This window comes from Panthera leo, chromosome A3 (assembly GCF_018350215.1).
Source record: "Panthera leo isolate Ple1 chromosome A3, P.leo_Ple1_pat1.1, whole genome shotgun sequence".
Lineage (NCBI taxonomy): Eukaryota > Metazoa > Chordata > Mammalia > Carnivora > Felidae > Panthera > Panthera leo.
In genome coordinates, this window is record NC_056681.1 from 67,882,183 (window position 1) to 67,904,466 (window position 22,284).

The window sequence follows — 22,284 nt, forward strand, 5'->3', positions numbered from 1 at the left end:
TCCGTTTTGTCATTTTGGCTAGTTTTCTGTCCCTTATGTGTTTAAAAGCTTGTTATGTGCCCTGCACCTGCGAGCTCTACTATATTAAAGAGGGGTCATATACTGTCCAGGGCCTGGCCCTTCAGGATGTTTTTTTTGGAGAGTGTTACTTGCTCTCTGTTGTTGTGACTTTGGTTACTTTATCTCCCTACTCTAGTGATGTTTTGGACTCCCCACCAGGTGTGCTTTGATTTGTTCATTGAAGTAGCCCTGGAAAGGAAAACAAACAGACAAGCAAACAAACAAAAAACAAACAGAAAAAAAAAAAACAGGCAGACACATAAACAAAAAAACAAAAAACAAAAAACCAGAAACACCAGCTGCAAGTAAACAACAGAGTGGAGCCAGTGCTGATAGAAGAGGCCTTATCCCACACAAAGAGAGAATTTCCAGGGGGTGGGGAAAAAGAAGAAATAAAAATTGACCAGGCAGAGAAACTACACGGCTAATCCAGAGAGAGAGAAAGGAAAATAAAGAAGGAGGTGGGGAAAAAGAAAAGAAAATAAAATTGACCAAAGAAACTATACAGCTTACTCCAGAGAGACAGTAAGGAAAATAAAGAAGGAGGTATAGAACATGTATCAAGAATGGATTAAATGTGTATGCTTAAACAAACCAACAACCAGAGTAACCAGACTAGAGGAGGGAAGAGCTAAGAAGGAGAAAAGGAAGGAGGAATATATCTATATAATAAGAATTGTCTGAGAATTAAACAGGCAATGCAACAGCACAGGTCTGGAGGAGGGGCTGTCTGGTTGTTGGTGTCAATCCTGCTCCAGTAGATACACAAGTACCAGGCGCAGAGGAGTGTAGTTTGGTGTAGGCGGGTTCCACCTCCACTGTGAGCGGCTGTCTATTCTCTGAAGCTGCCCTACTAATGGCCATCAGGTTGTCCTGGTGGGTCCCTGGAAGCAACTCTGCTTCTTTTTCTCCCAGACTCTTAGGGTTCAAAGTCCTTTGGCCTCAACATGGCTTTGTTTGAGAGATGAGGGAACTTTGGATTCCCCTACCTCTCTGCCATGTCGGCCCCTCCCTCCCACCCCTCCCTTCTGAGGAACTGCAGCTTTGACCCACTCAGATCCTCTGGGGGAGGGTCTCACTGAGCAATGGCCAAGTGTCAGCCTGACCCCAGGAATGTTTGTGAGACCCTGCTGCTGCTAGTGCCCAGAGACTGCAGCTGGGTGCCAGCCCACCCCAGAAAAAGTTCACCTGATCATGTAGCAGCAGTATTTCAGGGTTTATGGAAAATCATAACATACATCTAGTGCCAGCCTTCCCCCAATCCATCCTTGTTCCATCACCAGTGAATGTAGTCGTTCTCTGGGGCTTTTGCCTGTGGGGTAGCCACACAGCCTCTACCAAATGTCCTCCCTGCAGGGGAATCGCCTTTCCCCATGTGGCCCATGGACCCTTTGGACCTCGCTCTCCACTGCTGGGGATTTGCCCTTCCCACCAGAGCACCGCCAGGTATCGAGCTGCAGAGTTTCAGATTCTGTGCTCCCTCTGTTTGTAGAGTCTTAATGGAATTTAAACCCTCTCTTTTCTCCTTTATCCCTTATATATATATATATTTTTCAGTCCCTGTGGCTGTTTCCACTTTTCTACTTTCTTTCCAGGTGCTTTTGGTGGAGTGCTTTTTCCATACTAACTCCCCTCCATGTCTGTCCTCTCTCCACAAGCAAATACAACTCCCTGCCCTCGCAGCTTCTCTGTCACCCCTGGTACACACCTCACACTGTGTATTTGCTGAATTCTGTGGTTCAGGTTTTGCAGATTGTTGTGTTAATCCTCAGGTCAGTTTTCTAGGTGTGCAGGATGGTTCAGTGTTGATCTGGCTGCATTTCAGGGATGATAGACGCCACAAAAACTTCCATGCTGTTCCATCATCTTGGTCCCTCCCCCTGTGTCACATTCTTTATATTGATGCCCAACTTCCAGAAAATCAGTTAAAAATCCATACTATTTTTATAAAGTTAAAAAAATAAAACCCAGCAGCATTTGGAGTTTTCTCTATTTTTCTTGACAGTGATTTCTTTCTTAGTTTTCAAAATTATGTGATGACCAGGATCTTCCATGTATGGAAGTTAATGTATGCATGACCCCTTTATCCATACTGCCGATACTCAATCAGTATCATGTTGCAGAATCATAGATCTGGCAAGAATAGTGGTTCCAATGGTGACAGCAGAATTTAGGAACTGGCTGTGGAGCTGCCAGAGTTGTCATTGGTCATCTGAGGTGTCCAATACCAGGGGATATTTACAGCAGGAGCCATAAAGCCATGAATCAGCTAGGTGAGAGGTGGTTCTGCATATACCCCCTAGACAGCTGAGAAAGCATGCAATTCAACATATACTAAGCATAAATCAGTGAGCTGGATGTCAGGACATCTGTCCCATCACTAGGAAGCGACTGTCTCAAGAATAGGTGATTTAATGTATTTGTTGCTATCTGCATTGTTGAATTGTGTTAATATTAGGATCATCTAGGGAAAAATAATTAAAATGCTTCTGGTAGATTAGGATTGATGGAGGCAAAGGGAATTTGCCACCAGCATACCAAGCGAGTTGATTTTTTTTGTTCTAAAAACAAGGCTTACTCATGTTGGTGACTTGACCCATCTCAAGAATTGCTAGCATACTGAATATGAAGTGGCCTAAGAAAGTTTAAAATGTGAGATGAATATAAGGTATTATTTTGATATTTCTTTTTTTTTACATATTTAAGAAAAATGTTTGTTTTTGAAAGAGAGAGCATAAGTGGGGAAGGTGGGCAGAGAGAGAGGGATACACAGAATCATAAGCAGTCTCCAGGCTCTGAGCTGTCAGCACACCTTGACAACTGAACTGTGAGATCATGACCTGAGCCAAAATCAGAAGCTTAACTGACTGAGCCACCCAGGCACCCCATTTTGATATTTCTGAGAGTTGTAGGCCTCTTTGAGTTCATTCTTTTTTTAAAAAGTTGTTTATTGAGATATAACATGCATCTCATAAGCAGCATGCATCTTGTGTGTGAGTTCATTAATTTGTTCTTAAAGCTTATTTATTTATTTTGAGAGAGAGAGAGCATAAGCAGGGGAGGGGCAGAGAGAGAGGGAGAGAGAGAGAATCTCAAGCAGGCACTGCACTGTCAGCGTGGAGCCCAATGTGGGGCTTGAACTCATGAACCGTGAGATCATGACCTGAGCTGAAACCAAGAATATGACACTTAACTGACTGAGATACCCAGGCCCCCCTGAGCTCATTAATTTCAAAAATCTTACTAAAAATTTAAAATTCTTTAAGAAGTCTCCTGTGCCTTATGTGCTTGATGGGGAAGGTGTTGTTGCAATGGGTTATGTGTTAAGATTGGATTCAAATAAGAACTAGAGCTGATACGAAGTATTATTGGGACAGGGACCAGCTCCATGCATACATCTGTCCAATCAGGAGTCTGTATGTGTATTTCAATGTATTTACATGTGTGAGCATATGGATATTAGAAGACCAAAATATAGGAGTTATATATTAGTGACGTATGTATGTGTGTGTTTGTGTGTGTGTGTGTGTGTGTGTGTGTGTGTGTCTGTGTAATAAGGCTCTTCTGGCTACAAGGAGCAGAGCCCCAATGAAGAAGAAAAAGGATAAGACTACATTTGGAATGGAAATCCCCCCAGGGTGATCAAAAGGTCAGTTTCCTTCCCACTGTAGGACATCTTTGCCTTTCTCTACATGACTGCTTTGTCCCACCCTTGGTCACTAGGTCCTCTATTTCTTACTCATAGTTTTTTCTGCCTCATAGCTATGTGGCTTGTACTTGGCCTCAGTGTGCCTTGGCCCCACCTCTACATTAAGGCATCCTTTTAGCTTTTGCTTCTCCTAATGATCAAGCAGACTTTTCTATGTTTCTTAGTTCAAATTTCAGAGATAAGAAATGTTTTGTATAGGTTGCTGGCAAGCCTTCTATTTGGTTGTCTGGTTCAGGATTTCATCTCTGGCCCCATAAACTTTGGCCAGGGGGTGGGTGGGAAGGCACTAGTGGGGTAAGCATGGCTACCTATGTCTTTGCCTTGAGCAGAGACTACAGAATGCCTAGGAATTGACAGCTTTATGGTGTAGTAGGAGACTGTGGAGAAGTATCTTAGTGGTTCTTGTGGATAATGGGACTCTGACTGAAGAAGAAAAGGATAGAGAAAAGGGAAAGCACTCCTGTGAAGGGGATTAAATTTCTCCCACTCATTCTGTAGAAAGAGGACTTGTTCAATGATGAAAAATCATGAACCAAGATAAACAGCTAAACAGATCACTTATGGAGGCATGGCTCATAGAGTTATCAGAAGGTGCTAGCTACAGCAGAGAGGAACCTGTTATGAGAGGTGAGTTAGCCTTGGTAGATGTCACTTCTAAAAGAAAGCCCTGACTCACGGAACAGTATGCTCCTGCCTGTTTCAGATATGAGTGAGGGGAATGGCTTTTCAAGGCTGATGTATCCTAGGAATTCCCATATGTCTTTGCAGCATAATCTTCCATGTTAGAAATATGTGTAATGTCACATTTTCTACTAATTGTTTTAGTATACCTTTGTGAAATGAAGCCTTGTCCAGTATTTTAGCAGTACCCAGGGGAAAAGGAAAAGAGGGTAAGCTGGAGAGAGGGTGTTCCTCCTGGCATCATTCCAGGAGACTGACCACCTGGAAGAATTCACAAAGTTAATGTGGAGGGATGTGCTTCTTTATTATTTTTCTAAGGAAGAAATCCAGCTTTGACATTGAGGAAATGCAAAAGACTAGAGACAATTAACTAGAAGCTGTGGAGAGTGAGAGATACCTTGAATATCTGCTTTGCTTTAGGCAGAGAAGTACCTCAGGAGCCTTTGGTCCATGAAATACCATTTGTGTGTCAGAAAGAGGGAGCCCCTCCTGTCCTGTTACAGAGCTTTGGATGACAGGGGACTGAACTGAGCAGTCTTAGCTCCAGCTCACAAACCCTCCAGCTCCTTGTTTCCAGGCATGGGGCCCTAGTGCCCTCTTTTTCCATCTCTGCTTCCCTCCATTCTCGCTCTGAAGAAATAGCCAGATTAACACCTTGGTTTCCAAATTTATCTATGCTAGAAGCAGCTCTGGGTACCACATGACTGTCTCCTTGGAGGCATGTGTCAGGAGGATTACCCACCTCAGTGTCCTTCAGTTGCCCAGAGCTCTGGAGGATTCTATTCTCAGTAGCATGAAGGATGTCAGGAGACAGGGAGGAAAGAAATGGTCAGTCTTTACCACCTGCATTAGCAAGTGCTTTTAAATATATGAAGCCATGTGGGGGTGCTGTTGTTATAAGAGATGAATGTTCCTTTACTGAGCCTGTCTGCTGAAAGTCTGCAGTGGGACTGGGTGCTCACAAGCAATCAGACAACCATATAAATGATGGCTCCTGCAAGCCAGTGGATGTGGATAGCAGAGTCGGCCTGTCATTTTGAAGCCAGTGGGCAAGCCTGTGTTTTTCTATGCAAACCTCAGGAAATTCAGTGGGAAAGCCTTCTTATGCTAGCTCTACAGCTGGACCTTTGTTAAGGGAGAGTAAGGATGGGCTACTTGGCAAGCATTTTCCTTAGTAATCGTGAGGATGGTTGTTAGAGTTCATTAAATATGAGCTGAGGAAGCTGGCTTAGTGAGGAAGCCCTGTGATTTTAAATGTGGGCCAAGGAGAATCTAGCAACAGGGCAAAGAGAATTTGAAATCTAGACTCTGAAGGGAGCAAGGACTCTTCCAACAGCGAGCAATAACCTATGACTAGCAATATTCTTCAATTTTCAAAAAAAATCTGTGTAATCTATACCAAAGTTTTATCCACATCTCTTCTTTTTCCTACTTCATACCATACTTGTTCAAACCCTCTTTCATAGACCAGCCATACCCACATAACTTTTGCCTGGTTCAGTGACCAAATTCAGCATAAAGTATCTTGCAAAGGGGTCTCTTTGCAAGGGCCAACATGTGTAATGGTCTATTTGTTCACAATCACTTTTTTAAAAAATTTTTTTAACATTTATTTATTTTTGAGACAGAGAGAGACAGAGCATGAACGGGGGAGGGGCAGAGAGAGAGGGAGACACAGAATCGGAAATAGGCTCCAAGCTCTGAGCCATCAGCCCAGAGCCCGACGTGGGGCTTGAACTCACGGACCGCGAGATCATGACCTGAGCTGAAGTCAGATGCTTAACTGACTGAGCCACCCAGGCGCCCCCACAATCACTTTTGAAAGAGTTGAGTGGTTGACTCATTCAGGCCACTCCAGAGAGTCACCTAATTAACGTTTCTAAGATCGTGCTATCCTTATGTCCCTCCTTGCTCCAGAACCTACCATGGTCCACTCAGGACTATGCATAAACTCCACAATCTTCTGCCAGTTTCTTAATGCCTCCTATGATCTACCCATCCCATGCTTCTCCAATCCCTTTCCCCACTTCTCCCCCAAGTGGCAGTGTTCATTTTAGTCATGTCCTCTCCACAGCTGTTCTTTGCATGGGATTATTTGTCTGCCTGCATCAGCCTATCTAGTAAAGTCTCATCCAGTCTGCAAAGTTTGCCTCTAATCTTAACTTTTTGGTGAACTTCCCACCCCACCTTCTTTTTTCTAATATAGTTTCTCCTTATCTTGAGTTTTTATAGAGTCAGGTGCTTGAGGAGAAAGTTACTATTGTTTCTAAATTCCAAAAGTTTTGACTATTAAGGAAAATACATGAGTGATACAGAGTTTTATTTGTGTGTGTGTGTGTGTGTGTGTGTGTGTGTGTGTGTTTGATCATAAAACACAGAACAGGAGAGAATGCATGATGATGATTGAATAGCTTTGGAGGCAAGAATCCTTTCTGGACTATTGGTGAGGTGTTTGGGGAGAGGAATTAGAGAAGAGAACACATGAGTTTAGAGCTAATACTGAACTCTGCTCAAACCTTGGATTTGGAGGGTGGATGTAGAGGCTCTTGGATAGGTTTGGGGTCTGAGGCCAGAGGGGCCACACACACCTCACTTCCTGAGGGGACTTTGGGAAGAAGAAGTTCAGCAAAGTGCCCTGCCCCAACATGTTGGCTTTGGAAGCATAGAAATGGCAGCACAGTAATATTAGGCAGAAAGGAGGCCTTGCCAAATATTCCCCCTCCCTTTCCATACAAGTTCTCCTTTGGCTCCTGTAAGGCATGGAGAAGACCTGAAGTTTCTTAGGTAATGAATACTTTAGAGCCTGATGGGGTTGACAGGGATTCATACTGGGATGGTTTAGGGAGCCCAAAGAGGATGCTGTTGGATGGACATTTCAAGTTTGAGCATAAATCAAGGGAGGAGTGGCCAGGTTTGAGAGGGTCAGCAGAGCCAGAGAAAGCCAAAGTGTTGGCTCAGATGGGAGAAGGACTCTTTTCTAGAGCCCTCCTGGGTGCTGCTTGTCCTGAGGGGAAAGAAGGAAGTTATTCTTGAGAAAAGTGAACATGGACCATTCAGTGATGGGTCAATTGTGATGGGTGCCATGAAGGAAGTGACTCAAGCATAGTGATGGAAGATTGCAGGTGTGATGGGATGCATTGGCACAATTAAGTTAGAGGCAAGAGGAAAAGGAGACAGTAATGCAGGAGGAAGGGTTCTAGGCAGAGATGGTAGTGTTGGAAGGCTCTGGGAATAGAGAGAACAGGTTGGATTTGAGGACCTGAAAGGAAGTTAGAGCACTTGACGGTGGCACTTGAGGAAGGCAGTGGCATGAGACAAGGTCAGGAAGGTGACCAGAGGCAAATCATTTAGGCCTTGTGACCCTAAAACTGAGTTTGGAGTTTTATTCTCAGTGCAGTGTGAAGTCTTCAAAGCAGTTTGAACAAAAGAGTGATACTATCTGATTTTTGAAAGGATTATTGTGAAAAATTATTTTGAAAGGTTATTATGGCTATTCTGTGGAACCCAGATCAGAGTTGGGGAGAAGGTTCTGGAATGGCAGCCTGGGGATAAGATCCTCCCACCCGTAGAAGAAAGCCCAACGTATTCATTCTCTTTCCCTTCTGGCTCCTTAGCTCTGAGCATCCTTTCTTACCTGGGATTTTAACATGACTGAGGTGTCCCAATTGCTTTTTAGTTCAGTTGCATACAATACATACTTATTGAACATCTGAGCAAGGCACAGTAGGGGATTAAGAAACACAAATCTCATCTCTGCCCTCAAGGAGCTTTAAAATTACATTAAGAGAAATGACATTTGTTCATTAATCACAATCATCCTCTGCCATGTAGGTGTGGATTTAGAGGACGACTAAGATGTGTTTTTTGCCCTGGAGTGGTCATGTTCTGGGGAGACAAATGTTTAAAGAAAAATTTGTGTAGTGTTACATAATAGAGGTACATGCTGAGTGTTAAGGAAGGAAGGAAGTCATGTGTCAGGACAGCTCTTAGAGGAAGTGAAATTTGTGTTGGATCTTAACCAAGAGTTGGAATGGGCTGGGGGCTAAGCATTTTAGTCCTATTCAAAAGGAGGCTGCTGGATGCTATACTTAATATGAGTCAACAGTGTGAGGTAGGTGCTAAGGAAGTGAGTAGGTTGTATTAATGAAAGCTTTGTTCTGAAAATAAAGGAGGAGATGACTGGGTGGTGTTCTTCTGACTACAGAGTTGTTAGGTATAGGTGAGGGTAACCCTCTTGAAGAGGGATGTAAATGTTGAATTGGATGGATATATTAGTCTGGGACTTCTAAAAAGCAGATTCCAATATGGGATTAAATGTGTAATGATTTTATTAAGGGATATGCCTTGAGAGAATAATAGGGAGAGAGCCAGGAAAGGCTGAGAAAGCCATCAGAGTGCAATATAAGTCTTACCCAATTGCAGGAAAGAGGGAAGACAGGTTGAGTGGAAGCATTCTAGATTGTCATGCTGACTAAGGAACGATTGGCGAGGCATTTGGGGAGTCCTCTAGCCAAAGTTAGCTGTCTGAGCATGCTGAGTTTTCCAGGATTTAATATCCATAAGGGCCCCAAGTCATTGGCTGGGAGCAGCCTGGGGGCAGTGTGGCCTTAGTGCAAACATGACAGTGAATTTCTGCGGCAGCAGTTGGGGCCCTTGACTGATAAAAGTCCCTGTACCTGGGGGTCTGGGAGGCTCACATGGCAGCCTGTAGAGAATTTCTGGGGCAGTGAGAAAATTCAACCAAATATGGGAAAGGAGACTACAATATGCTGAGTCTGAAGAAGTCTCAGAGGTGACATTTATCATTCTTTTTTTTTTAAATTACTTATTTGACATTTATTTACTTATATGGCTGTATGCTGGGAATACTGATAGGAAAGAAACAGACCTTGCCTTCAAGGAGCTCATAGTCTAGAAGGGACTGCAGCCTGATGCACCATGATGACTGGATGAACTCAGAGCACAGGGAACACCTCAAGGTGCTGATGTTGGTGGTGATAGGATCATTGGATTCCTAGAAGGCTGTGAGCTGGGTTTTAAGCACAAACTGCAAGTCTTCAGGTGGAAGAAGGAAGGGATTACACTAATATTCAAAGAGGCGTGGAATGTGGAATGACATTTGATTTTCATGTGAATAATGTAATTGAATTATTTTAGCCCCAATGTGTGGGAACTATGAGAATACAGATTTGGGATTATTATAAGCAAGGACATTCTGATAAACCGACCTTTGCAAAGGTGAGATAGGGTTGCCTTGGTGCATTTCCAGTGCTGCTAATATCCAGCTGGGAAAGCTGTTAGCAGAGATGGAGTCAGGTCAGGGAAGGATGGTTGTGATTCTCCAGGTGATTGTTAAAGTCCTTCCCATCCTTGAGATTCTATTGATAGGGAAAAATCTGTTATAAGATGGCCGACAGGACTGATAGGGACATTTCAGTCCCTGACTGAAGACTCCCCTTCTGGGTTCTTTTTCCTACCCCACATTAGCCTGTGCTAATGTGGAATGTGGAAGTAACAGACTATAAATTGTTCTCTCTGCTAGGGCTCAGAGCTCAGATCCCTGGAGAGTGATCTCCTCTGAGCCCGCAGGTATGAGATAAACCTCCTGCTTTCCAAGATCTCTGAGTGCCACTTGGTTCTTCCACCAGGTGATCCAGACCAGGTTCCATAACACTGATTCAAAGTAGCACTTTTTGGAAGGCATCCATTAGAAGAACCATCTGTACCCTCCCAGCCTCAGGTTGCACACTATCCTGCAATTTCTTCCTGGCCAGGGATGAGGACAGGGGGGCCTATTTCTTAGAAGGACCAATTTCAGCATCCAACTCATTACATACAACAAAGGTTAGGAGTCTCAGGAAGTGACTTTCTCTGGCTGATCAGAGGTGAGATTTCCACCAGTACTCTTGATTGTCCTCTCCAAAGAAGGAAGCAGGCCATAAATATATATGTACAATGCAATGTAAGTTCATCAAAGGCCTCCCAAAGACACTACTTCTTGGAGAAACCCTCCCTGGAGACTTGATAAGTATCTAAGAGGAAATGGACTGCTATTTAGTGAAGAAGTTAGATTATATATATTCCTGCCAATATCCATTTTTAATAGAGTAGGATAGCAGTTGTTTAAATCTGACAATAGAACCTACAATCAAAATGATGTTTGTTCCACTTGTTTTTTTCTTGCAGGTGTATCCTGATATTTCTTGCTCCTCCATTTCTTTGCTCTCGTTCATCTTCCCCACGATGTGTTCCCCAGATGAAGCAACTCAACTTCCAGTTGTCCCTGAACTCCCTGTACTTCCACACTTCAGTCCTCCCTGGTTTGATTCCCAGCACTGTTGCATTTAAACTTTGGAAGGAATCAACTAAATGGTTTTCACACTGGGATCTCATTATAGCAAGGTGAGTTTCCCCAGAAGCCAATATAGAGATAGAGTGTAAAAGGGAGGATGTTTATTAAGGAGCACCCTTGGATCAGTACTTGTGGGAGGGTGTGGGAAATTCCTTCCCCCAGAAGGAATTTAATCTTGCTCGAGAGGACTCTTTCCAACTGAGGCAGTGCCCAAAAGTCTGAGAGCTAAATGCAGTCTGTTGCCCTCATACCCAGCAGCTGTGGCAACAAGTCCTTCCTTAAAGGGGAATCTGGGTAACAAATGGCGGTGCCCACCACAGCCTCCCTCCTGTTTCCCCACCTACTGTTGCCAAGAGAGAAGCAGCTCTCCTGTGATCTGTTTCATAATTAGGGTTCTGCACAAGAGTCTCTTTGCAAGATGGGTTCTGTGCTAAAAAAAGTTTGGATATCACTGATTAGAGACTATAAGGCAAGCTGAGGACCAAGCACAAGCTAGCACAAACCCTCCTCTCCAGGTGGGGCATGTGTGGTATTCTTCAGGTACTCCTGGCTGCCCAAGAACAAAGGAAAGGCTGAAAACAAGTGGTTCAACTGATAGTCTCCATCAGTTTACAAATATCTCATCAATAGCCTAATCTCCAGGAACTCCCTACTATCTTCATGATAATGCTTTGCTAGAGGGAAAAACAATCTTAGCTTGACAGTTGGTAGGCATCCAGTAATCTGTAAATCATCTTTAGCGTATGGAAATCCCTTTAAGAAACTTCCTCTTGACTTTACCTCCCCCAATTCCACACTATATAAGCAGTCACTTTGCACAAGCCCAGTGCAACTCTTCCTGCCTATGGGTCCTGTCCCTGTGCTTTAATAAAATCATCTTTTTGCACCAAGACATCTTCAAGGATTCTTTCTTGGCTGTTGGCTCTGAACCCCCACAAATACCCCCAAACCCCATCAATCACTGCCCTGTCCAACCCTCTCATTTTTCAGATGAGGAAATTGAAGCCCAGCCCAGCTTCTCTGAGTCCTAACATAGTATCTTTTAAAATTTTTAACCAAATTTAGCATCTCTATATCTTTGTTTCCTTTCTGTATATCTAACACTCCCAAGGACAGACTGATCAAATGTGGCAGACACTGCTGGTCTCCTAGCAATATTCATACTCTCTTTTCTACTAACAGAACCTTGGTTTGTGCTCAGGGGCATGTGCTCAGCTAAAGAACCTCATTTCCCAACCTAGGTTGCAGCTAGTACCATCGATGTGACAAAGTTCTGGCTCATGAGAAGTAAACTGAAGGTTTCTGGGTAAGCTCTACTTCCTTAATATAAGCACCACTCCTTCTTTTCTCCTCTTTTACTTCCTCCTGTTGCTTAGAATGCAGAAATTGTGAATGGAGATAATGCGGCCATTGGGAGAGAATGAGAACAAGGTTCTCAGACTAAGAATGGCAGAGCACAAAGCTAGGGGTGCCTGGGTCCAGATAATCTATGTGGAGCTCTCCTCTATCTTCTCTGAGTTTTATGTTATATAGGGGAAATAAAAATTCCTGCCTAATTAAGGCACAACTCCTTGGAATTTGGGTTGCCAAACCCAATCCCAGGTGGATAATGCTGAGTTGAGAGAAAAGAAGATCTTGGACCTCATGTGTTCAGATTAGTATCTTCAATTGCCCTGGCCTCAGAGAATCCCAAATTCCATACCTGAGGCATCCCATGGCTTCCTGTATGAAGGCCTGGTGAAGGGAAAGGACACTGAACTGGGAATTTGGAGAAGTGGGTTTCAAGTCTATTTCTGACATTCACTATTTGTGTAATTTCAGACAAGTTGGATAATCTATTTGGGGCTCAGTTTCCCTTATTGTAAAGACAAAGAGTTTGAGTACATCTCAAAGTTTTCTTTCATAGCTTAAGTCACAGTTTCTCTCCCTTGACTGAGTGTACAGTGGGAGTGCATCTGTGTAGAGACCCACTTTAGGGCAGTAGTTACAGGTCAGGAGGTTGTGGGTGGGACAAGTGTGAGAAACAGCTTTGCTTTTAAGGTTATTTCTTGCTAAGTATAATCCGGTTGGCTAAGGATTTTCTTCATAAAAAATTCTTTGTATTTTTGTGGGTTGATTACTGGCTTAATTAATGTAATTAAACACAATTACAAAATTAGTACAAATCTATGTAATCAGGTACTAACAATATGTAATTAAGTAACTACATCTTCTAATTAGAGACTTGAATATGCAGTGCCACTTTAGAGTCCTTATTCTACTTTGTACAAAAGTTATGCCAAATCTACACACAGATCGTTTCAGACGTTTGTCTTACCCCATAGTTGAATGGATGTTTTTTATTCCTGTAAATTATTAACAACACATCCCCCCCCCCCTTTAGGTAGTAATAACCTTGTATTTTATTTTCAAATCAAATATTTTTTTAAAGTAACTATGACCCCAGAATCAATCTCAGATTACACAAAATAGAAGTTGTCTTAGAAAGAATGATTTGAATTCTGGAAAGGGAACTCCAGAATAGCAATACATGAATAACATTATAGTCACATTATCAGTCTTTCGAATTAGAGTTTGATGAATTTTCCAGGTTTTTTGTATGCATTTCATTTGCATCCAAATATTTGATACATTATATTTTTATCTTTTGACAAAGTAAAATGAGAGTTCCATGATGATGGAAATGCTCCAGATTTGCGAGATCCCTAGGTTTTTTCAAATGGGTTTGCAACAACTGTCCTCCAGAGAGCACCAAGAAAACTTCAACGGTAATCTCTTGCCCCTTTTCCATTCTAAAGAACAGCATGTTCTATGATTTGGGTGTAGCTCCCATCTTGGTGGAAGAGAAAACCATTTGAGATTTATTGAAGCCATATGGCTTCTAATGACCCCCTTCCTTACAACCTGAGGGCATCACCTAAAAGGTAGATGAAATGTCCTAGGCTGGGAGTTAGCATACTTAATTTTGGTGCCAATTCTATCATTGGCCAGTGATTTTTCTGTTTCCTCACCTAGGATATGTATTTAAAAAGTGGTACCGTTTGTATATTTAGTAAGGTCAAATGGACAGAGTGTATGGAAAAGGGCAAAGAAAAATATAAAGCATATCTTTGTGTTAGGTTTTATTCTCTATTATTATTTGGGTGTTTGGGAGATTTTTTTCCTTTAATTTTCTCTATCTAGGTCACTACTCCTTTTACTCATGCAGGTGTAGCTTTTGAAAACTGGTATTTGATGAAACACCTCATTTTACAGATGAAACTGAAGCCCAGAAAGGTCAAGCAGTTTGCCTAAGGTTCAAGGTTAGCTAGCAACAGGGCTATTTTTAGAATGCAAATTTCTTGACTTCCAATTGAGTGCCCTTTCTAATCACACTAGCGTGGTCCTTGAGGACCTAATGGAGTTGGGGACACCATCTACCCTTATTGATATATCTCTCAGAGGAGAGCAGCCCCTTTTTCACAATGACACTTTTTCCTGGAGGAGATCTGGATGTTGATGCTTCTCAGTAGCTCCTTTTCCTTGAGGAAAGATAGGAGGAGGCAAGCACTGCACTTGGTGAACTAAAACAAAGCTTTCTTGGATGAATTATGAAAATTTGGGATGGAGATTAAAAACATAGGGTGAATTGTCTTTGCCTTATGCAGTGTGTGGCGTGGTGGTCTTGGACTTGAGATGAAATAAAGTGGGGAGGTTATTAGGGTGGAATCATTGGTGGTTGTTGGTGAGAGAGAGACATTAGTGTCAAGTAATTTTTTTACCCTATGAAGGGAGATGGTTTGGTGGCTTTGGTTAGAGCAGGCTGGGTGGTAAAGCCAGAACCATGGTCTATAAGTACTTAGGTATCATGTGCTTGCAAATATGCTTTTTTTATGTCTTCAGCTTTTAGTGGTTACCATTCGGTAACTCTTAACTGAAATGGTTGGGTTTGTTAATCTGCTTCAGGAACTTTGTCTTACAATTGGTTGAAAGAGTGCTTTTCCTTGGGATTTGATAAGGATGATAAAAGGATTTATTTTGGATGACTGAATCCACTCTGTGGGATGGATTTATAATTTCCAGAGGAATTAACTTAAGTATAACTTATAGGCCAACTATAATCATGATACAGTGTGATTTCTTTTTATTACCTTATCTCTCCTTGTTAAGAAATGAAAAATAAATTCTAGACATTTTTAGTTTCTATTCAGCTTCTCTTCTTTTAATACTCTATTTTTTTGTTTCTTATATATGTTCATTGCAATTTGCATCCCATACTAAACTGCCTTAGGATTTTTAAAAATTGAATAATACATTCTAATATCAATTAAGGAGATTTTTCAGTGTCTTCACATGCAGTTATTTAAGGTTAGATGTCATTTCTAAATGGACTGCATCTCTGAAGCCCCAACTATCTTAATTCCCATTCCTACTGTTCCATGTCATGCTAAAATTTCTCATTTATAATTAAAAAAAAAATCCTCTCACTTTCCTGGTATTGGGAAAGCCTGTTCAGTTTTGCATCTCTGCACAGTGCTGAATTGCTCAGACTCATGCTGTGGCAACAAGAGGTTTCCTAACCCTGAATTTTGTTGACCATATGAGAACCATGGTCAGAAAGTTTAGCCATTGCCTGTAGAAGAACATCAAATTAATTCTGTTATCATCTGGTTTTGGTGAACAGGGACATCATATACTTTGTCTACACTGGATCAACAGTTTTGTGTTTTTAATTTGATTATTTTAAGCCCACTATATTGTTAAATCAGAAATTGTGAAGGGTCTGAGATTTTATTCTACATGCCAGCTAACAAGTTATCCTGCCATGGTGTGGTGTGGTATGTGTGTGTATGTGTGAGTGAGTGTGTGTGTGTGTGTATCTATACTAACAGAAAATAGGAGGCCTCAGAGTTAGAGATGAACATAGTTCATTATATACAGCAAAGGCTACAGCTACTTAGCACCAATTCTTCAAGTCCCAGTCTTTGCATGGTGATATGGTGAGGGTCAGATGGTAACTGCACATGTGGTAGGGTGCATCATAGGAGAGGGGCCCCACAATAGGGAGGTTCTAATCTTATATAGGGTCTTGGCAACCTGCCAGTGCCTCACTGCCAAAAAGAGAGACCTTACTTTTTCTCTGGAAAGTAAGCCAATCTTCTCTAGGCTGAGAAGAAGACATCTTAATCTTTACTACCCCGGAATGTCTCTGGGGAAGGATCTTTAAGCTTTACTATATTGGCCAGGAAACAAATCTTTCCTCTAATATGAAGAGATACACTATTTCTAGTTTCTGAGGATGTTTGCTATTCAAACAATTTCGTGAAGAGATAGTTTAAGGTATATATAAACTCCAGATTCATGGAGAATTATCTTTCAGCATATATGTAGGCAACATCTTTCCCATAAACAAATAAATAATCAAAAACCAAAAACACATAAACATCTGTGGCCCCTCATGAACTACAGTGTAAAATCTAAACCTCTTGGCTTGTCATTTAAGGTTCTTCACTACCTGCCCCCTTTTAAAATTCTCCATCTTTGGGGCGCCTGGGTGGCGCAGTCGGTTAAGCGTCCGACTTCAGCCAGGTCACGATCTCGCGGTCCGTGAGTTCGAGCCCCGCGTCAGGCTCTGGGCTGATGGCTCGGAGCCTGGAGCCTGTTTCCGATTCTGTGTCTCCCTCTCTCTCTGCCCCTCCCCCGTTCATGCTCTGTCTCTCTCTGTCCCAAATATAAATAAAAAACGTTGAAAAAAAATTAAAAAAAAAAATTCTCCATCTTTAATCCTCTGCTTGGACATAACTGGTCTTCTCGTCATTGGCTTTTTCCCTCCACATTGTCTCTCTCTTTATGGCCTTTATGCATACATTCTCCTGTTCTTGGCGTGACCTCCTTCCTTTCCTTTCTTTTTTTTTAATGTTTATTTTTTATATTTGAGAGAGAGAGAGAGAGAGAGAGAGAGAGAGAGAGAGAGAGGCAGTGTGCTAGTGAGGAAGGGGAGAGAGAGATGGAGACAGAATCAGAAGCAAGCACCAGGCTCTGAGTTCTCAGCACAGAGCCCGACGTGGGGCTCAAACCGATGAACTGTGAGATCATGACCTGAGCTGAAGTCAGATGTTCAAATGACTGAGCCACCCAGGCACCCCCTCCTCCTTTCCTTTCTACCTTTATGAATTCCTTCCCACACTTTAAGAGCTAGTTCATCAACCAGGCTCCCATTCTTTCTAGTTGTAGGGTAAGCACCTCTTCTTATCTGAGCAAATTCTGAAACCTGACATCCATTCTATGCAGAATGAAGAGTATGACCTGATTTACTGGCCAGGAGACTATCACCCCTTGAGGCCCAGGGCTCACCTATTTTAAGGTCAGATTGCAGTTGGACACAGTGGATCACCCTGGTCTGTGGCTTGGTTAGCCTAGTGCCTTAGTTCTTAAGGGCCTCTTAGATTTAAGCAGGTTGCCAAGAAAGCCATGGTTGTGGGTTTTATTCTGATACCATAAATTCAGGATTAACACATGCCCCCAAGCCTCTTCACTATGTCCCCCTTCCAATTCCAGTCTGCTTTCTCAAGAAGGGCCTCACAAAGTTTAATACATACAAGACATACCTGATGAACCCAATTCAGTGGGTCTGGGGAAGGACCCGAGAAATTGTATTTCTGACAGACAAACTCCCAAGTTATACCAATACTGCTGGCCCATGGCTCACACTTTAAGAAGGAAGGGTTGAGATAACTTTTGGACATCAGGTATGTGTGTGCATACCTGTAAGTCTCTACAAATGCTGTTTACCTAGAAAAAGAATCCAGAAATCCAGAAAAAGAACTGATTTTCTGAGCATATTACTCAGATGCAGGATTTTTTTTCTTTTCCGTTTTATAGCTGAGAAAACTGAGATTATAGAGGAATGAATCTTTCTGATAATAAGCAGAAGAGCTGGAATTCACACTCCTATCCCCTCATTCTGTCCACCACACTAAGATCAAGGTATCTGAGGTCTACTGGCTAGGAAGTGAACATCACACCTAAGGCAGGCCACAGACCCTGAATGACCACACAGTGCTTTCAACCAAGGTGTGCAGTAGAAAAGACAGCCAGGGGCATGTGGTCAGCTTGGTTCTAGTTGATGAGAGCTGTTTGGAAGACAAGACACTTGTATATGGAAGCATGTTGGCAAGTTCACAAGGTTCCTGGCCTGCTCTGTCATTTTCTCTGAATTATTCAGACTGTGTAATTCTCTGTTTCAGAACCCAATAGCGGTGAAAGCCTTTTTCTAATATTTATTCATTGCTCTCCTGACTGGGGTGTTTAGCTTTCAGCCAAATGGCATATACAGGTAGATGGCAAATCCCAGGAAATAGCCTCATGTGCTGGGTAGAGGTGTGCATAATGGTCTGTAGAAGAGAGAAAGCAGTTGTCCTGTTAGTCAGGGAGACAATCTGTGGCTGTGACCACTATCCTGGGAGCCCAATTCTGGGTCTGCCTTTGGTTCCTTGGCTTGATGAAAACCCTTCACCTTGGGTTGGGTTCCTCTGCTGCTACAATATGATCTGAGCCAATTTAGTCCCTTTTTATCATTTTTTTGTTTGTTTGTTTGCAGCATTCAGTTAGGCTCTGTATGAAGATAATCAGGGCAGGAACCCTCATATCAAGAAGATTGTAATCTAGTAAGTAGCTATGTTCCTGACTACTAGATCCATGAGGTTTAAGAACTGTCTGTTCTCCATCTTTTCACTTATGTATTCTTTGAGCACCCTACTGTGCACTAAGAACTATCAACTATCAAGGGAATTCAAGTCACTCAAAAGTACTCTTCCTATGCTCATGAGCCTCAGGGTCTATCTGGAGAAACCTGGAGTTGGGATTGCAAAATTAGCAATCACCTGCTAAATGATGGCATCTCCACTTTAAGTGAAGTAGAAGCCAAAGGAGGAAGAGAATATTGTGATGAGGGAGGGCAGAGAAGCCTCCCTGGAGACGGTGAGACTTCAGTCTAGCAAGGAGAGAGGATGTGCCAACAACAGCACAGTCTGATAGTAATATGGTACAAACCACAAATGTCATTTAAGTTTTCTAGTAGCCACATTAAGAAAGTCAAAGGAAACAGGTAAAATTAATTTTAATATTTGTTATTAACCTAATACATCCAAAGTAGTATTATTTCAACAGATTATGAATACAAAAATTATTAATGAATACTTTATTTTATTTTTTGTATGTGTGCTAAATCTTTGGTGTATTTAGACGTGTATTTTACACATACATTTTGGTTTGGACTAGCCACATTGCAAGTACTCAGTAGCCACATGTAATGGACAGCACAGGGGGATGGGTGGATGAGCTTCTAGTTGTGTTATCCCTAATATATGAACTGGAGGACAGGACTCCAGGTAGGTGGGCTAGGTGGGTAGAAGGAGGTCTCGGTGCAGCCCTGGGCCTGAGGAAAGCAGACACGCTGTGGGAAAATGAAGAATAAAAATACACGTAGGTTCCAGGGACTTAAAAAACCTGGTGCAGGGAGGTACCCACTTTTTCTGCCACAACACACAAATTTGAAATGGCTTTGGAAAAGAGGCCCTGAATAGGAACTGCATTTCCAGAGAAATGAGCGTCCTTAAAGCTGTCTGAATAGAAAATAAGGTTATCATTATGCCTTATCATTAGGAGAGAGAAGAATATTAAAAGGACTCAGTTCAGCTTGAATAAAAAAGATAAATTTCAAGTAAACTGGCATACAGTTTATCCATGACTGGATTTGCTGTAATAAAGTCAGCGAGGGAATAAGCTGGATGATTTACAGGGAGACTGCTTCTGTAAAATTTACAAACTGCTGTGATAAAATGTCACCTTTTATGATGCATTCCACCCGGGCTGCATATATAAAGGGCACTGCAATGGAAAGAGTTGCAAAAACAAAGCTGTAGTCTGGCTCCCCAGCTGCCTTTGTCTGCTTTTCCAGCAGAATTGGGGATTTATGGAAAGATGACCTAGTCACTCGCTTTTTACGGTTGTGGATTGCAAACTGCCAGTGAAATGGCATCATTTCCTTTAGTTTTTATTTTGCCACCTCGGGGACTGCTTTCAGTAATTTAGACCAGGAAAGCTTGAGGTGAGGTGAGGAAGGGTAGGATGAGGAAGGAAAAGACCGCAATTCCAGGGGTTCTCAGTGCAGTTGGGAAGGCAAGCATGCCCATGAGTGATTTAACACAAATGTAGCAGGTATGAATTTTTAATCTAATCCACGCCATAATCATTTACTTTTCCAGATTAAATTTTATCTGCTATGAGTCTCCATCTGCCTATTTGGTGGGAAATTAAGTCTCAATCATTATTGGGGTATACTTTATATGCAGATGAATCCTGGTACTACACGCTGAGGAGGGGCCAGGTCTTCAGGCCATGGTGTTTCCATCTTCTCACTACCCATTTGCCTTCACAGTGGCCCTGTAGGGAGTGATCCTGTCCCTCTGTCTCCCAGTCCTCATGCTCTGGGGGAAGTCACTGAGATGCTCCTCTTATACTGCAGCCTGCCATCCAACAGCCTCCAACCTCCTATCCCCACCCATCCAAGGCTCTGCCTGTCTGTGAGGCCACTGGCGTCTCTCCTTAGCCCCTGTCTCAAAGGAAACTTGTCTCCTCAAGCCAGTGGCTTCTCCTTCTCCCCTCTCAGCACTCATAGCCATGCCTCCTCTTCAGCAACCCCAGCTCAGTCTTCTTCAGTGGGCCTGAAATACAAATTCTGTGTGTGTGCACATGCATGTGTGTGCAAAGACTAACCTGGATCTTGGAAAAAAAAGCAGTGTTGGCTCCTTTTATCCTTAGGTGGATATGGGGAAAACCATGTTTACACCAGTTACTTTCTTCCTCAGTAATTCACCCAGTTATACTAGGTAGACAAGGATAAATACTACAATGGGACTAGAAGCAAAGTTGGAGAGATTACTTTCAACGTGGGGGAACCAAGAAAGGCTCCAAGGAAGAGGTGAGATTTAATTAGAGCTGTGAAGGATGGGAGAAGTTTGCTCTGCAGGCAAAGTCAATTCAGAAGGGAAAGATAGAGCCAAGCCTACAGTGGAGGGGGCAGGGGAGTCGGAGGTGGAGGAAAGGGGGATGGGGCCAGAGTGAGAACATTTGGCTTATGTGTGGGTGAAGTGGGAAACTGGGGAGGAGGAAGTGAGTCTAGGGCTGGGGTTTGGATATGTGGAAGAGGGGTTGGTGGTGGTTGTATGGGATGCTAAGTGGTGTGGAAAATAACATGGCAATATCAAGTACTTAAGCTCATCCTTGGCCATTCTCAAGTAGTGGAAACAAGTTAACTTATAAAACTGGATATGTGGGTAGCAGTGAAAACAAGAATGTTTTCCTGAGACACTGCCACAAAAATGCTTGTCCACCAGGTATCAGTAAAAGTCCAGACTGTCATAGCCAAACAGGATTTAGATAACTTTATCCAAAGTGTGCTCCTTTATATTAACTTTCTGAATACACAATTCTCCATCGTACTAAGGGCCTGGGGCAACATGCATCACTGAGATCCCTCACAATACTCTAATCTCTGCCAACTCCCCCCTTTTACCACCTCCTCTGTTGCGTAGGCACTAAAGTACCCCCTCCCCCGATAAGACCTAGATAATCCTGGGAGCAGGAGGACCCATTTGTCAGGGAGCAGAGTCCAACAGAGGCTCCTGGAGTTGCACTGGCCACGGAGGTGGAATTGCTGGAAGGAAAACCCCAAAATATGATAATGGAAAAACATTAATTATAGTCAGTATCAAGTTGGGAACAAACAACAAAACAAGTAAGCAGTCCACTTAGAGACAAGAAGATTTGAGAGCATGTCAGTCTAGGAATGGGGTGAGGTAAGTGGCTCAGAACCTAGGTTTAAACAGCAGGGGCATACTAAAATCCTTCAGTTATGTGCTGCTAATGTATATAGTGCTGGGTGGGCATGGGGACTTGTGGAGACTATAGACCTAACTTGCTATTAAGGAAATAGAGTTGGCTCATTTGAACTTAAACTTCCCCTGAGATATGAACCCTCTTAGCTGGAGCAGGGAAATATCAGTTTCCTTGTTCCATTATTCCTTGGTCAGAAGGTGCATGGGGACAGTCCCCTCTGTTAGGTCACAAGTGGCCACATCTGGATTGGGTTCCAAGTCCAAACTCTTGAGCTCAGCCCATCTATGCCTTGGTTCCCTGAATTCCCAACTTGTCAGGCTTTGGGGAGTGTCCATTAAGGATCTGTCCCTTGCAAAACATGTATCTCCCAAATTAAGAGTTTAACTAGATTTCATTTTGGGAATTGAACGAGAATCGGCAATAATTTAGCTTATAAAACTGTAGTTTAATGAAAGTATAAGACAATAGGCCTGGAAGAAGCTTTTTACTATCATAAGATGAGAGTTTGTATGGCCTGTGCTGACAGATTTACTGTTGTTTTAACTTAATAAGCTATTTCTGTTTTAGCGTTGTTATTGTTTCTGTGGTTATAGGACATTCTGTA

The 22,284-nt window shown here is 42.5% G+C and overlaps 1 long non-coding RNA gene across 1 annotated transcript in view; it reads left to right on the forward strand.

Moving 5' to 3' along the window:
- The window catches only part of LOC122216042, a 92,371-nt gene extending 78,807 nt beyond the window's left edge, over positions 1 to 13,564 (forward strand). Inside the window, exons 3-5 of the long non-coding RNA XR_006200668.1 lie at positions 10,637 to 10,852; positions 12,044 to 12,108; positions 13,459 to 13,564. This is a non-coding gene — a long non-coding RNA (uncharacterized LOC122216042). The remainder of the gene's footprint in view (positions 1 to 10,636; positions 10,853 to 12,043; positions 12,109 to 13,458) is intronic.
- The last annotated feature ends 8,720 nt before the right edge of the window (positions 13,565 to 22,284 follow it).